At 41.8% G+C, this 16690-nt stretch overlaps 1 long non-coding RNA gene across 1 annotated transcript; it reads right to left on the bottom strand.

The window, feature by feature from the left end:
- Window positions 1–7367: 7367 nt before the first annotated feature.
- Window positions 7368–15505, bottom strand: LOC142829476 (uncharacterized). The gene is made up of 3 exons (XR_012903900.2): window positions 15349–15505; window positions 10324–10420; window positions 7368–8269 (listed from the first exon to the last, which is right to left on the bottom strand). It is a non-coding gene; the product is annotated as an uncharacterized LOC142829476 (long non-coding RNA).
- Between the last annotated feature and the right edge of the window lie 1185 nt (window positions 15506–16690).

Here is a 16690-nt window from a genome sequence, read left to right as displayed (position 1 = left end):
TGAAGCTGGAGCCTACCCAAGTCCTGCTGCTCTGGATGGGGTGGGGAAAACACCAAGCTGCATCACCCCAGAGCTTCAGCCACAGGCAAAGGGCCTCTAAGATGAACCCTTTCCTTGGGCTTCAGCTCTGAGCAGTGAAGCTTGGGCTACAGGTTTGGCCCTGGGAGATGAGGGTTATGCTTTGGCCCTAGTAAGTTTAAGCCAGCATTTGCAACCTAATTGAAATAGGGTTGTGATCCACTTTCGGGTCCTGACCCACAATTTGAGAGCTGCTGTTCTAGACTATGGTTCTTTTCATGTCTGCTCTCTGGCCCAATGACTCCTGAAGGATTTATCCAAAGTGGAACAGCTTCTTCAGGAAAGACTGAAGGCAAACCCATGGTCATGCCCACCAGACCATCTCATAGCTTAGTGATTAGACTCCGTTCTCTGAGAGGCGGGATCTCCCTGTTCAAATCCTTTCTTCTCCATCCAAGGGGGGATTAAAGCTGAGTCTCCCACATCCAAGGTGAGTGTGCTAACTTCTGGATTATTAGGTGAGATCACCACCATCTTCTAGATTTTGAGAGTGGTGCTTTGGGGTAGGCAGCTTCCGAGCACACCTCGTGGACCGGGGCCTACAGGTAAAATAGGCTCTCCTCCTTCTATCTTCCCTGGTTTCTCAGTTGTGCTGAAATGTAGATGGGAGATAGTTGTGTGGGCACTTAGAGTGAGGCTGCAGTGATATTTCTGGTGACGCAAACTTAGGCACATAGAAAACTTTTACATGCATGATGCTGCATGAGTTTAAGTGCCTACAAATTGAGGCCTCAGGCAAGGGAGGGTATTATGTAGCCTAAAACACAGGTTCCTAAATCTGAGGTTTAGATATCTACCTACGTCTCTTTGAGAATCTGGGAGCTAGCGACTTCATACCATTAGGGCGTTGCTGTACTACTTTTCATTCTGGCCACTTCCCTGCCTGCCCCAACACATCACGACCACATTGGCAATAATGAGGAGCTTGTTCTGGTGACTATTCCTTCTGGGAATTCCTTCTGGAAAATCCCCAGCAAGAAACTTGCCAGAAATTTCTACACTCTTAGTGAAGCTCAAATGGCAAAATGGGTTCGACAGTCTGACCCCAAAGGTTCTGAAGTCTTTGAACAGTTTTGCAAAATAGAAAGGAAAGGGTATGGTTTAACTAAAGGCACTGAGTCACTGTGATCGTAGACGGAGTGTATGACAAACATTCCTGGATACATACTGAAGATGATGAAATTACTTTTGACTTCTTCCCCCCAAAAATATCTTCAAAAGTAATAACATAAAAGTGTAACAAAATCTTCCATTCCTTTCCTTTTATCGCTAAACTGCACACTTTGAGAGAGACTTTGGATTCCAAGGTGTATTTTTCTACAACAAATACATCAGTTTTTATTACTTGAACATGTTGGCAGTTATGAAATAGGGTATATTGCTAATAGCAATTCCACCCAGAAGAAGACTAAAGCTACACATAGTTTAATATTTAAATAATCTGGAAAAATAAATTTATTAAAGTATCACTGAAGCTTAAAATATCATAGAGTGTTTATTGAAAAACACATAAAACAGCACCGGGTCCCATGGTGCAAACTATAATGTGATTAATAGGTTTGAACTGAGTTCGTAATCAGGTTTAGGCAGTGATGTAACAGTTCCAAAATGATTTAGAGGGAATAAAAAAATGCACGAGGGACTCAAATATACACATTATATGACAATGACTGTAATCTGGTTTGAGAATTGATAAAAAATGTTCTTTTTCTTCTGTAAACTGAGAAATGGAAATATAATATGGTTCTCAGCAAGTCTATAATATCTGTCAATACAATCAAGATTCCTTTGAGAACTGGATTTTTCCTGTATCTACAGTGTCTTGTTAATAAAGTACAGAAATGAGCACTACATGTGATTAAATCTTCCATACAGCAGGACTGGTACTATTTTAACACTCACTCTTTCTGCTTGGGCCATTCCCTTCGATATTACTGTGAGCCACTACAGGCATTTGTGTAATAATTATACATGAGCATCATTGTTCATGCTTTGAAGAGCAATATTCTCCCAGCAGAGACTGAGTGTAATGAGTTCATCTAGTTCATTTTAATCAGAGAGAAATACCCACCAACAACAACCTAAAAAATGCTCATCGGCAGCTTTAATGCTTCCTTTTATTGAATGCTGGCACCAACATGATTGTTGTTTGTTTTCTAAGATCAATACAGTGCTTGAGCTTTGACTGTTTAGCTGACTTTTAAATGAAATGGGTCAGATCCTGATGTCCTTAATAATTTTTTGATTGGCCATAACTTTCGTTGACAGTGGTGGAATTTTGTGCTAAAGTATGGCCTGGATAAGTATGTGGTACCCCAAGTGACTGAGTGAAATCCTATGTGTAACAATTCATCTTTGTGTTTATTCTCCTTTTTGTTTTAACTCTTCTTGTTAATTTGTGGATTTATTAATCTTCATTTCAAAGTCAGGCTGTAAACACATGAAGTCTATCAGAGTGAATGGCTGGGACACTCATGTTTGGAGGGATACAGGGACAGAAATTTCTGAAGTCCAGAGGGACCTGCTTTCAGAGCAAAATAGCCTCCTTGGGGACTTGGCTGAATCAGAATTGATTGGTGGACATAAGACCCTTGCATCTTCGGCCAGGGTAGAGGTGCAGACCAGGCTCACAGATGGCGGGGGAGGGCAAAGGGAGCTCCAGGGCACAAGGCTCTCGGTACCACTGCTTCTGCTGTGTCAGTGGTGGCACCTAGAGCTCTGGACCCTTTAAATTGCTGCTGCAGGATCATTTGGCCTTTCCAGCCAGCTCTCAGGGCCATAGGGGGCGTGTGCCCGTGCTCCGGATGGCACTGAGTAGTGTGAGGAGGGTGGCATGACATATTTGCAGCCCCGGCCCCAACCCTTCTGCTGAAGCCCTGCCCATTCCTGGAGTGGGGAGCCATCTCTCCACAAACATTGCTCAGGGGCCCTGCATTGTTGTGGCTCTCCTGGTAGAAAGAGAGTATAAAGAGGCTGAGTTAACTGTTGCTGCTGTGACAGAGAATTTTGCACCGTTTATTTTGGGAAATGTCTTTTTTGGTGTGGCAGAGTCCATGCCAGGAATTGTTAGCAGCAAAAAGTAGTTTTGTGCTGAATTTGCAAAGAGGGAAGCAAATTTCACAGGAGTGGATGAGAGAGTATCTCTCAGCTCTTTAATACAGACTTGCTAAAGCAAATGCTGAGTGTGCCCCCCTCAGTGCTTGGTGTGCCTCACCATCACGAGGAATAAGAGAAGTCAATGGGAGCTTTCTCCCATCAACCTCCCACTGTGGAGTCTGCACCAAGTTTGGCTTAAGGTACGTCATTTCCAGCTGTTATTTACCTAGCTGGAGTTGTGTACCTTAAGACGACCTTCCTCCCACAGTGTAGACCAGGGGTGGGCAATAATTTTAGAAGGGAGGGGCACTTCACAAATTTCTGAAGTGGCCACGGGCCAACCCAGAAAGGGCAGGGCCACAAGCGGAAGGGGCAGACTTGAGAACTGCCCTGCTGGGTACGGTGACCTTATTTTCTGAACTAGCTGCAGCTAGAAAGAACAGTTTAATTTAAATTATTAACTAGATTAAGCGTTTAAATGTTCTCATGTTAGTTTATCAAAATTCATTTTAAATAAAGTAAAATATTATGTCCAACTGTGATGGGGTGGACAAAGCCCGACATCCTCACTGGAAGCCTTTCAGCACCCTGGCCAGCAACAGATGCATTAGAGAGCAAAAGAGACCCATGAGCATCAGTTTATAAGCTAATATCTGTACACAAAGCTTAGAGCTGGGTGTAGGCACAAAGGCGTAACAAATTTCCATTGCTGTGTGGAAGAGGAACTAAGGCACACCATCTTCTGGCATTGGTGGCCAAATACCAAGACACCTACACATTAAAAGATATTGGTGTCCACATTCTGGAGCTCTGCTACACTCCAGCATGTTTGCAGGCATTCTGGAGCCAGGAACCCAGAACTTTGGAAAAACTCCTATGAATGACTGAGTAATTGTGTAATCAGAGCCTAAATGAACTTCTGAACACATGCCTCTATACTGGACTCTGTTCAATGCTTTCACTGTAATCTCAGGAAGATGTGAAGGTTTCTCCACCATGCTTTGAAAATTGGCTTATGAATGTAAAAAGCCATAACTCAAAAGTGAGTTAAACAAAATGCCTCATGTAACATATCAGTTTTAATATTACAGTCTTCTGTATCTATATAGTCTATTTTGGTGCATTTATCATTCGTGTACGTGAAATTAAAAATATGAAGTAAGAAACTGTTTATAGTTTTAAATATGGTAATGAGAGCTATTACTGGTGCCCCAGAAGCCTTAAAAATTGGTGATCAACTCATTGACTTGGAATAGCCTTGTTTATCTTTTAAGCCCAACTCAATGACTCATGAACAGTCTTGTTTGTCTTTTAAGCCTAGCAGGTGGTTGGTTTAGAAAGACATGTGACAATAGTACCAGGTAAAGAATTCCATTTTAACCCTGTTATTTTTCTACGGCAGTGGAGATTTAAAACAAAGAGTTACTGCCCTGTGGAAAAGTCCATTTAAGAAATAGGAAGCCATCCGCCCTTTGTTTTTTGCTGGCTTGGAAACAACTGGGCACAGCCTAAAAGGACACACAAGGCACATCTACACATCAGGGCAAAAGTCGAATTAAGCTATGCAATGTGTGAGCTACATTGATTGCGTAGCTAAAGTTGAAATAGCTTAATTTGGCGTTTGGTGCTGACTACACAGGAGGAAGTTGAAGGAAGAACATTTTTCCTTTGACTTCTCTTACTCCTTGTAAAATGAGGGTTACGGGAGTTGGAGTAAGAAGTCCTCCAGCTTGACATTATTTTGAAATAAGTGCTTGCAGTGTAGATACGCTTTCTGTTATTTCAGAATAACATCATTTATTCTGAAATAACACTGCTGTGTCGACATAGCCAAAGAGGGGTGGAGACCCAAGATAGAGTAAATGAGTTTGTCTCTGAGTTGAAGATTGTGCCTGAAACAAGAACAGCTCTTTAGGATAAGAATCTGTATGCAGTGTTTCTTAGGATATGTCTACACTATGGGACAAGATCAAATTAAGATACACAACTTCAGCTACATTAATTGCATAGCTAAAGTCATAGTATGGGTATGTCTACACTATCCCCCTAGTTCGAACTAGGGGGGGTAATGTAGTCATACGGAGTTGCAAATGAAGCCCGGGATTTGAATTTCCCGGGCTTCATTTGCATAAAGCCGGCCGGCACCATTTTTAAATGCCGGCTAGTTCGGACTGCGTGCCGCGTGGCTACATGCGGCACGAACTAGCTAGTTCGGATTAGGTTTCCTAATCCGAACTAGCTGTACACCTCATTCCACAAGGCGTACAGCTAGTTCAGATTAGCAAGCCTAATCCGAACTAGCTAGCTCGTGCCACGTGTAGCCGTGTGGCACGCAGTCCGAACTAGCCGGCATTTAAAAATGGCGTTGGCCGGCTTTATGCAAATGAAGCCCGGGAAATTCAAATCCCAGGCTTCATTTGCAACTCCGTATGACTACATTATCCCCCCTAGTTCGAACTAGGGGGGTAGTGTAGACATACCCTATCTTACCTCGACTTTTGGCGCTGTTTATACTGCAGGAAGTCAAAGTGAGAACACTCTCCTTTCGACTTCCCTTAATGCTTGTGAAAGTAGGACTACCGGCGTCAACCAGAGTGCTCCGCTCTATTTGAATTAGCTGTCTTAACTAGACCCACTAATTTGAACCCTGGAAGATCAACAACAGCAGCTTCAACTGTTCTCTGTAGTTTAGATGTACCATCTATGCATTAGAACTAGCTATGAGTTTTAATTGTAATTTAGGGACTTATTTTGATCTATTTTCCCTTTCAACCACTTAAATCCTGCTGTTTGTACTTAACAAAAAAATTTCGCTTACAATCTGTTACCTGGAAGCAGCAACCATTGTTCATATCTCTCTTTCATTGATAAAGGGGCCTCACCTGATGAGCTTTCACTGTGTAAAACTTTTACGCAAAGATGGATTTATCGGGGGGTTTTGGTCCCATTGAGGGTTGGTTTCCTGGGGACTGAGGCCTAGAACTGTGTCCAACAGAGAAGAAGTGTTTCAGTGTCTGCATTGTTCTGCAAGGGGGCGATTACACAAACTCTGTGCCTTGTTTGCGGGAAACCAGAGGATCTGGGCTAGCTGGACAGCATGGTGGGGAGCCCCAGAGAGTAAGAAGGCAGGTGTCAGTGGTATGATCAGCACACAGGAGAACAATCCCAAAGGAACTTCTGTGATCACACCCTTTCGCAAGTGAGTTTCTAAGTTATCATCCAAATGTACTTGCCATTAGATTGTATCAATCTCCTCATGATTCTTTTTTCCTACTAATTAAAGAAATTGTTTATTTACCATTCTTTCCTCCCTAGCTCTAAAGAAAGTAATACTTGCAGAAATTATCATGAACAACATGTGCAATAGCAGTTGTCAGTTTAAACTGTCTAATTATTCATCTATTTGAAAATGGCATCATGAGATTGCTATCTGGCAAGTTTTGGTTTAAAGTGCAGATGATATAGAAGATGTATAACTCATTTTTAAAAATACGCTAGTACAGGTTTTACCTCCCTGGTCTGGCAATGTTTCCAGATCAGGGAAGGTGTCCCCTGCCTCTGACCCTCTCTATTCTCCTCCCTGCCCCCCGTCAGGCTGTCTGCCCTGCTGCCATTGGCCCTCTGGCCCTGGGCTACCATGGGCATCTGGGGTTCTCCAGCCCTCAGCACTGTGCTGTTGCGGTTCCCTGGCCCTGCACTGCCCCAGGTGGCCAGATTTCCCCAGCTCTGTGCTGCCACAGGTGGCCAAGGTTCTTCCATAAGCCCCATGCTGCTGTGGGCAGCTGGGATTCTCCAGCCCCTGGCTCTGTGCTACTGGTGTTCTCTGTTCCCATGCTGCCGCAGGCAACCAAGCTTCTTCTTACTCCAACCCCGTGCTACTGCAGAATGTTGGAGTTCTCTGGCCCAGCCCCAGTGCCCCTGGCTGGGTTGCTGGCTCTCCTGGCATTAGGCTCCCAGGCTCTCTGGTCCAGGAGCATTCATGGTCCTCTTAGACCACAGACCAGAGAGTACCAGTTTTCAGAAGTTCAACCTGTAGAACAAATATGTACACAAGAAGCTTCATTAGATGAGCTAATATCAGTTTGGCGTAATACTAACACAGTGATTCCCAACCTTTTCAATGCGAGGGACCGGCAAACACATTCACATGCATATTGTTGACCCAATAACATTTTATTTACATGTTTGCATATTCATTATGCAAATAATGACTGTGTAGATTCAGTGTTACCTGACTGCTTACCCCCAACTCAGACCCTTGCTCTCCAGTGCCTGACACCATTTGACCCCCAATCCTACATCCCATGCCCTTTCACCCTTTAACTTGTGACATCTATAGCCCATGGCAACATCCTCTGGCCCCATGACTCTACCACACCTTCACCCTTTTGTCCTCCCCCCATCCCAACACTCCCCAGAGTGATGCTGCCCACCTAGGGAGCGTGGCTGTTACTGCCCTGCAGAAAGGGGGAGCGGCTATTGGCAGCACACATGCTCCCTTCTCCTCCGTGTCCCCTTACTCCCCAAATGCATCTTGCTTCCCCATGGATAGATGGGGGAGATGGGAAGAGTGGAGCTCCAGCCAGAGCACCATTACCAAGGAGGGAGGGAAGACCGTGTTTCCTTTTCTGCCTCCTACTGCCACTTCTGGCAAAAGCGGCCACAGGGGCAGAGTGCGGAATCCCAGCTGGATGCCACTACTGAGGGGGGGGGGTTAGGAAGCACCTGCTCTTCTACCTCTTCCTCCTGCTGCTGCCACCAGCAAAAAGCAGACCTTAGTTGGCTGCCATTACTGAGAAGAGAGAGAGGCACCTCCTCTTCCTGTCGCCGCCTCAGTCCTAGCGTCATCACTGGCAAAAGTGGCCACCGAGGCAATGGGAGTGGCTGTTGGTGGGATGCATGCTCCTTCCTCCTTTGTGCATGAAGGAGGCAGGGAGGTGCCTCCTACTCCGCCTCCTCCTGCCATGCCTCAGTTACCACAGCTGCTGGAGCTGAGCTACTGTGAATAGCTGGATTGAACGTCGGCAGCCGCCATGGTCTGGTAGCCAGTGGGTCGCAGACCAGCAGTGGTCCATGGCTTGGCAGTTGGGAATAGCTGTGGTACAAGAGAACATGCATTGATTAAAATAATGAAAAAATTACTATGTATTCACTGATGTTCTCAGTTCCTGTTTAAATTCAAATTAAAGTCCTGTTCCTGCAACATCTACTAAATAGGGATATTAAATTTCGATTAACTGGCTAATCGAATAGTTGATGAATTTACGTTGACTATTCTAGTAGTAAATAAGTGCAGTTGCTACACTTTAAAGGAGAAAGCACTGCAGGTAAACACCATGTACAGCCTAGGCCAGCTGGGGACTCGCCTGCTCTTGCACCCTCCTGCCTGCCAGACACTTACCCCAGTCTGCTCCTACACCCTCCCCTTCTCTTGCATCTTCCTCCCTGTCCAGACACCTATCCCAAACTTGTGCCTGCCCTCTCCCCCTTGGCCAGACACCCTGACCCCAGCCTACTCCTGTACCCTCCCCATGGCCAGACACCTACTCCTAGAGAGATGGGGGAGGCAAGCATAGTGAGCAGTGGGTGCAATCTCCTAGGTTTTTTTATAATGAAGGATCAGATTGTGGTTGGGATTCACTTACCACACTAAAGAGTGTGAAGTGCCTTGAGACCTATTGATAGAATGTGCTATATGAGAACTAGTATTATTTATTAGTAGTACTACCTTATGTCTACTATCTGTATTGCTACTCACAGTGCAGAAGAAACAGTTTCTTCTGATGATTTGCATCCCTTCTGATGTGGGTGGATGGGAGAGGGCAAGAGGAGATAGAGTGTGGGTAGAGTGGGTGACTCATTTGCCTTCTGATTCTTGAGCTTGTAGAGTTCATATCTTCAAGGTTTTCTTTGCAACCACAAGGACTAGATTCTTATTACATCATGTTACTCTAGGATTAGTGGCTTTTAGAAGAACCCCAAGCATTGTGAGACTCACAATAAAATCAGCAGAAATACATTGTGCTGGGCATAGATCCGATGCAGTTCACTCCTTCCCTTCAGTAATGCGGAGAGTGACTCACAGAGCTGCTTATTCACAGCTGCCTACTCAGGGCAGATCACTGATGAACAATCCAACCCAAAATGTGTTTTGAGAGCACAAGTTTCATTTTTTTTTTTTCAGATCAAGGTAATATAAAAACTACAATTCTCAGTTGAGATACTGTGAGCACATAGAGTCCTTTTCTCCAGGACAACAGACTACGTTAGAATTAGATTTGTGCTATTTACTCATATAGAGCGCTATCTTAAGCCACGAGATAGGCCTTGGAGGGACCTCGGGATGTACACCTGGTTTATAGTGCTATTAAGTGTGTGCAAGGATGTTTCACTCAAGCCTGGGCAGGGTGGGCACAGCCTTTCCAAACCTCCAGGCATGGCCCACACACACTCCATCCCCAGAATGCCTGCTGTAGGTGTACTGAGGCAGGGTGTTGCTGTCACACAAAGAAACTACTGACCTGATGCCCTGCCAGAACCGGTTTCAGCTGCACTTAAATGCGACCAGCGTCCAATCAGTGTGGACGCACTAGTTCGAATTAGCAAAACGCTAATTCAAATTAGTTTTTAAGTCTAGATGCGCTAATTCGAATTAGCTTAGTGCGAATTAAGGAACTAAGTTAGTTCGAATTAGTGCTGTAGTGTAGACATACCCTCAGAAACTAACAAAGGTATTTTCTTTTGCTTTAATATATATCCCTAATTTTGTAATTTCCACTCCAACTCATCTGATGAAGTGGGTTTTACCCATAAAAGCTCATGACCTAATACATTTGTTAGCCCCTAAGGTGCCACAGAAATGCTCTTTGTTTTTACATACAGCTCCATAGAGGGAGCTAGCACCTGGCCTTCTGAGATTAAAAGAAAAATTCTGATTTTACAACATTTATTGAAAAACTTTAGCCCTTGCCTCTTTTGATGATATGAATAGAGATTCTAAACAACTAGACTACACAGGAGGTGGCTTTCTCCTTCAGGGTCTGATGGCTCTTCTTTTTGAGAATATATGGACTTTCCCTGTATAAAGAAATTAGTTTTTCTGATATCTAAAATGAGTTAAGGATGATCATCTTGTGATGAATATCTTACCATTGATCTTGTTTGCTTCCTTTTGTGTTTATTGGTATTCCTTTGTTCTATAGTATCCAGCATATAGAGTGGAGTATTTTAGTGGTTGCTCTTGTTTCTAAAAACAAACAAGCCATTAATTGAAACACATTTTAAAACAGTACGTGAAAATCAAATGTCATAGTCAATAGTGGACCCGTTAGAATTTTCAAATGCTGCTTTATGTTCAGCTTATCATTTTGTATAAAATGTTGCAGCAAAGTATCTGTAGTTCAAAAGATGCTGTTTATGTCTTTGCAGCATTTGTTTAGGGTCACTTTATTAAATATCATAAAGTGTACAAACCTTGTAGAGCTTTTTTCTTTTGCAAGGCTGATTGTATCTAGAAATATTTACCAGACAAATTTGTTCTAAACTGTGATGTTGCATCCCCATATACTTTTGGGAATATGTTTTTGAATATGAATATGCATAACCTGAATATGCTTTATGCAAATTAGGACTTGTAACCTATTATTGGAGAGCTTGTAATCTCTTGAATGTGTATTTTCTGTTTGTGTGCATGTATCATTCTTGTATGTAAAGTTAGAAATATTAAGTATAAACCCATTTATATATCTAGATGTGCTACTGAAGGCTATTAGCAGTACAGTACTCAAGAAACTTAACAACCTAGTACTCAAGACAGTGATCTGTGAATAGTCTTATTTTTCTCATAAGCCTGGACTCTGGTTGGTCCCACAAAGATATGTGGCTAATTACCTGATGCTGGGACCCAATTTTGAATATGGCACTTTTCAATGAGGGTGGTGGGAGGTTTGAAGTTGAACACAAAGAATCCCCACCTTAGGCAAAATCATTTTATAGGCAGAGAACCAGACAATAAAAGAGTTGGCAGGTGGGAGACACCAAGACACATGCATAACACCAGGCTGCCTGCTAGAATCCTCTGAGACTGAATAGGGGAAGGATTGAGCCCAAGATAGGAGGATGCCTCGCTTGGGACAAAAGATCATTAAAACTACTCTGAGGGTATGGAATTGCATATAATAATTTATTAGAGTATTAAGCTTAGCTGGTGTGTTTTATTTAACTTAATAACTTACTGTGATCTGTCGGTTATCACTTGCAACCACTTTTTATACTTATTTAAACAACTTTTTGTTTATTTTTAACCCCGGTGTAAGTAATTGTTACAGGAGGTGGGGGGACAGCAGCTGTGCATCTCTTTCATTTATAAAGGAGGCACACTTATGCACTTGTTCCGTGTAAAACTTTTATGCAGAATAAGACAGATTTATCTGGGGTTCTGGTCCCACTGGGGCTATGTACTTTGGTGCTGTGTCAAGTCTTTGTGACTGAACCTTCCCAGAGCTGATCTGCTCTCAGTTTCAGGGTTGCACTGCTGTGGCTTGTAACCCCAACTCTGTGACTTTGCTGCGGGAAACCAGAGATTTTGGCTCAGCTGGACAGAGCAGTGGGACACCACAGTGCGCAGGTCAGTGGTGTGATCAGCTCATCAAGTGACAGTGACAAGGGGATCTCTGCAACCCCACCTGTCACATATACTATAACTTGCTGAATATTTATTTTAGCTGTTGTTTGTATACATAGTACAATTTAATTTTATTTCTATGCCCAACTAAAATTATAGTTAGAAGGTGTACTGCAATATCTGTGAGACAACAGACTTACACATTTCTCCCACACCCAACTTATTTCTAGAAAAAAGAGGAATAGGATGTTTATTATTAATGCCTAGCTCTTGGTAATACAGTAACGTTGTCATTTAGGGTGACAGTTCCAGGAAGGCTGTTATCTGCTTCTGTAACAAGTCATCAGATTAACCTCATTGGACTGGATCCATGTGTATGCTGTGTAGCACTGAAGTGATTTGTCCATTAAACTCATTTTAACTGGCCCAAGCCAGTTGTCAGGGTGACACTTGAGTGGTGCAGCACTGCAGTAAGTGATTCTTATATAACAAGTCCTCCCTAGTTCGGGCATAGTTGGAAATGGATGGAGTCTGTTGGAGAATCTGGGCTACATTTTTGCCCATTGTGGCTGTAACAGTCCCACATAGACTAGGTTAGCCCGTATGATGCTTTAACATCTCAAGGAAAATGCCTATGAAGAGTAGCACCAGTATCAGGGCAGTGGGAAAGGGAGCTTTTTAACATAATTTACATACCACCTACTGTGCACTTTGGCTGCATTTGTGAATCTGGTCCATTGTATTCAGATTCAGATTTATTTTTTATTCACTTACTTTGAACCTTTGCTTGTAGTGCTCTATCAATGATCATATCATCATGTAAGGCAGTGGGCATTCTGCTCTCATTCCTGTACAGACTGAATGATTGGGTGCTATCCTTTATCACTTCTGCCTCAGGATTTGTGTATACGAATTTAACTGCAAAATGTTTTGCTGAAATCCAGCTTTTCCAGAACTTACAGCCTGTTGTTGAGCACAAAGTCCCACTGTTTTTAGGTGTGTTTTTTTTTCACTAACATGATGCTGTTCACTCATCGCTGTGGTGCCTTCTGCTGGTGGTGTCTCATAGCTATCACTTCTGTTCCTGGAGGTGTCATTCCACGGACAGCAGCATCCTCTTTAGGACACAGCTATCTGGCCATGTCCTGATCTCTTTTCCCACCCTCCAGGAGATCTGTAGTCCGTTGTCCATCCACTTCTTTAAGTGGCAATTGCAGCCAATTGCCTGGCACTTCTGCAATGGTGGTTCGGGATCAAGCCTTCCTATTATTTTGGGTCCCGGCATAGGGACCCTTTAAATGGCCACCATTTACTGTGTTCCCTTCACTCATGGCAAACAGAGAGTTGCTCCAGCACCCACAAGTTAACCTTAACTGGTAAGCCTCACCCTTCAAGGATAAGCATTAAACATTCACATCCCTGTTAGATACCATACTGAAATCCAGGGAACTTCCCCTTGGATTTCAGGAAATTGGTAAATTGGGAGGTTTTTAATCCTGGCTTTTTGCAGGGCTTGAATCCTACTGTCCAACCTAGAAGAATGTATTGCAAGAAATGTGAGAAGAAACTCAGGGTGCATCTACACAATACCCTAAACTTGAAATAAGATATGCAATTTGCACCACTCAAATTGCATATCTTATTTTGAATCTATTTCAAAATAGATTATTTTGAAATTTGGTGGGTCTACACAGAGCCAAATTTAGAAATAAGGTGCTATTTTGAGCCATCCCTTAACCCTCGTGCAATGAGGTTTACTGGGATGGAAAAATAGTGTACTTGTTATTTCGAAATAATGGGCAGCTTGTGTAGATGCGGGGTAGCTATTTTGGGATACCTCTGGTATCCCGAAATAGAGTTGCAGTGTAGACATACCCCCAGAGAATACCCTGACCCTTGATGGGTATTTACTATTGAAGGAAGCTTTGGACTTATGTATTTAGGAGGAAAATAACATTCAGGCTAGAATATTAGGGGCAAAATTTTCCTTTACTGATAGTGTCCTGGTTGTAGGTCATGCCAGAAATTGCCCCATGCAGTTCTAAAGGAGTCATGTACTATGTAAGACGAAGCAATTAAAATCAGATGAGATCAAGCATATTCAAACTAGCTAAGCAACCTACTTTTAAACAACTAATCACCATTCGTAAGTGTAACTGACTTCTATACTTTTTCACGTTTATGCATCTGGGTGAAATTCTGTCCTAACTTAACTGCCACTGTAATTTCACTGAAATCCAGAAAGATATAAATCAATGTCATTACAAAGAGTGTAAATCTAATGCAGATATTGGCTCTTTTCACAACTGCTTGAGTTTGTTATGCCACTTGCTTTAAAATTGTGTAGACCATTGTGCTGGTGACATGTGGTCCACTTTACTAGATCTCTGCTATTTTGGGGATACCTGTGTATAAACACAGTGTACACATGCTGCAGCAGGAGCAGAATCTCCATTGTCTGATTGTAAAGCCTAGTAGAGTCACTTGTAATTGTAGGAATGATCACAAAATAAACTGCACACAAGCATGGTCTCCATAATGTTCTTACTTGCAGATGTTCCAAAGATGACACCCTAGGGTGTCTTTCTGAAGATAAAAAAAGCAAATGCTTTGTTATTGCTAAATATGCTATTTTAAAAATCCATAGCTTTATTTCAAAAACAAGTTCTTTCAGACATGACAAAATTGCTTGACTCTCTTCAGAGCTCATGGAAATACAGAATTTTAACTTTTAAAACTGTGCTACCATCCAAGCACAAATAAATAAATAAATCTTTTAACAGGCGGAAGTCTTTCTTTTTTAAAAAAAATCCCATGCTGAGAATTTTATAAAACACTGTGAAGATCTTTCCAGGGAAAACATTACTCTTAAGGGGAAGCCGATCATGGAAAGAACTTTAGTCATAAAATGTAACTTCTGTGAAGGTGGAAGTGACTGAAAACAAAACTTTCTTTCAAAGTGCCATCTTTAATGGTAGTCAGGCTCCTGTATGTAACGTGATTTTTTTTTTTTTTTGGTGTGGCTATATAAATTGCTGCATATGTTTGCTTCTTTTTAAAGTTTGGCACACAGTTTTGTTCTTGAATGTTAGTTTTCTTTTACAAAATAAAGTTCAGACTTTCCCTTATGGCAACATCCAAAATGCAGATTGATGTAGTGTATTTGCATGCATCTATAGCTCTAAGAGAGCTATGAATTCCACAGCACAGCTATGATTCCATTTTCAGTCTTGTTGTAACTGTTTGACCTAATGAGGACATGTTAAATGTCAAAGTGCTTTAGTTTATTGCCACTGACTAGTTTACTGGAAACAACCAGCTAGTGTATTTCATTGTCATTGCTTGTAGTAGAATTAAATATTTGGTTTGGAGCTGGGCAGTAATTTCTGATTAAAATCCCCCCCCCCCAGAAAACACCCATTTGTCACAACCAATCTCTTTACAGGAATGTGTTGATTTAGACAAAACTATCATCAAGAAAGGTTTCTCATGTCAAGGATGAAATATTTGGTCAAGAGAATCCTGGGGACAATAGTGGTTAGGACACTCACCTTGAATGTAGAAGCCAGATTCAAATACCTGCTTTGAATGAAGCTATTCTGGGGTGGGTCTCTTCAGCCTCTGACTGAGGAAGAGCAGGAAGCTGGACCTAGTTCTCCGACCACCAGGTGAGAAAAGTGGTCTTTTGGCTATGCTGAGGTGCAGCTTTCTCAGCATCTCCTGATGAAACTTGATCCACCTGGTATAAATAATTACATTTTCACTGGGAAGAGAGAGGCTGACTATAGCCATGTGGCTAAGATGCTAATCAGAGATATGTAGAGACTTGTACCTGGTACCTACATCATTTGTAGTTAAATCTGTTACACAGCACATGGAGTTGTGGAGCGGAGAAGGTGCTGAGTGATATAATTGTATCCCCCATAATTACTACAGGTAAAATGTATAGGCTAGAGAAGCTTGAAATGGTAAGTTCTCTCTTAATCCTTGCCTCTTTATGCTAGTTTAGGGATGTGAGACATCATAATCTTCATATAGCATGTTTGAAAAGAACTGTCTCTCTTTAAAATACAGTAAACACTATATTTATAATAATTTTCATTTTGTTAACCATTTTGTATCATTCTTGAGGGTTTTTTCTCCACAACAGGATATGAGAATTTTTCACATCTAGGTCACTATATCATGTGCTGGCTAATAGGCATTTCTGTTGACTGTTTGGTACGCTAAAATTGCTCAGAAATATTTGCCCCATCTTATATAGGGAAGTTACCTTACCATTCACTTGGTAGAGGTTGGCAATTTTGGAGCTAACTGTCATAAGTTATTTTCCCCATGCTGCAACCATGAAGATTGCTGATGGCCACCCATTAGAAGCTGTGATAATAACTTTTAGTATCTACAAGAATATTTAACTATTGAAATGGAAAGTACCATAAAGTAATTTTGTGTGAAACTGAATGTGAAAGAATGAGGATTCTTAAACTTATGATAATGAATAAAACTGATGGTGCATAGAAGATAGTGCAGTATGGAATTTATATCACTTAAATTGGAGACTTTTGCATAATTTTCTAATAGTTATGCCATTTATGACTTAATCGATTGTTGCAAATTGTACAAATAGGTGCATATTTTATTATTGGCCACTATCTCCACCAATATGATAAAGTAACCTTAATATACTCATTATTTAAAAAGATTAAAACTGTTGTGGCTAATAATTTTTTTTAACATATCTCTTTTGGTTTTTGTTTTAAAATACCTTGCTCCTAAGTTCTCCTTGATTACACAGACATGCTTCCACACTGTTATCTGCTCAGGGTGAGTGTTCCATTTTTTATTATTAATTTAGAATCTAAAGTTAATTTATACTTCTTGTCTAATGAAGAT

Source organism: Pelodiscus sinensis, chromosome 4 (assembly GCF_052426305.1).
Source record: "Pelodiscus sinensis isolate ZL-2025 chromosome 4, ASM5242630v1, whole genome shotgun sequence".
NCBI lineage: Eukaryota > Metazoa > Chordata > Testudines > Trionychidae > Pelodiscus > Pelodiscus sinensis.
This window is presented reverse-complemented; position numbering and strand designations above follow the sequence as displayed.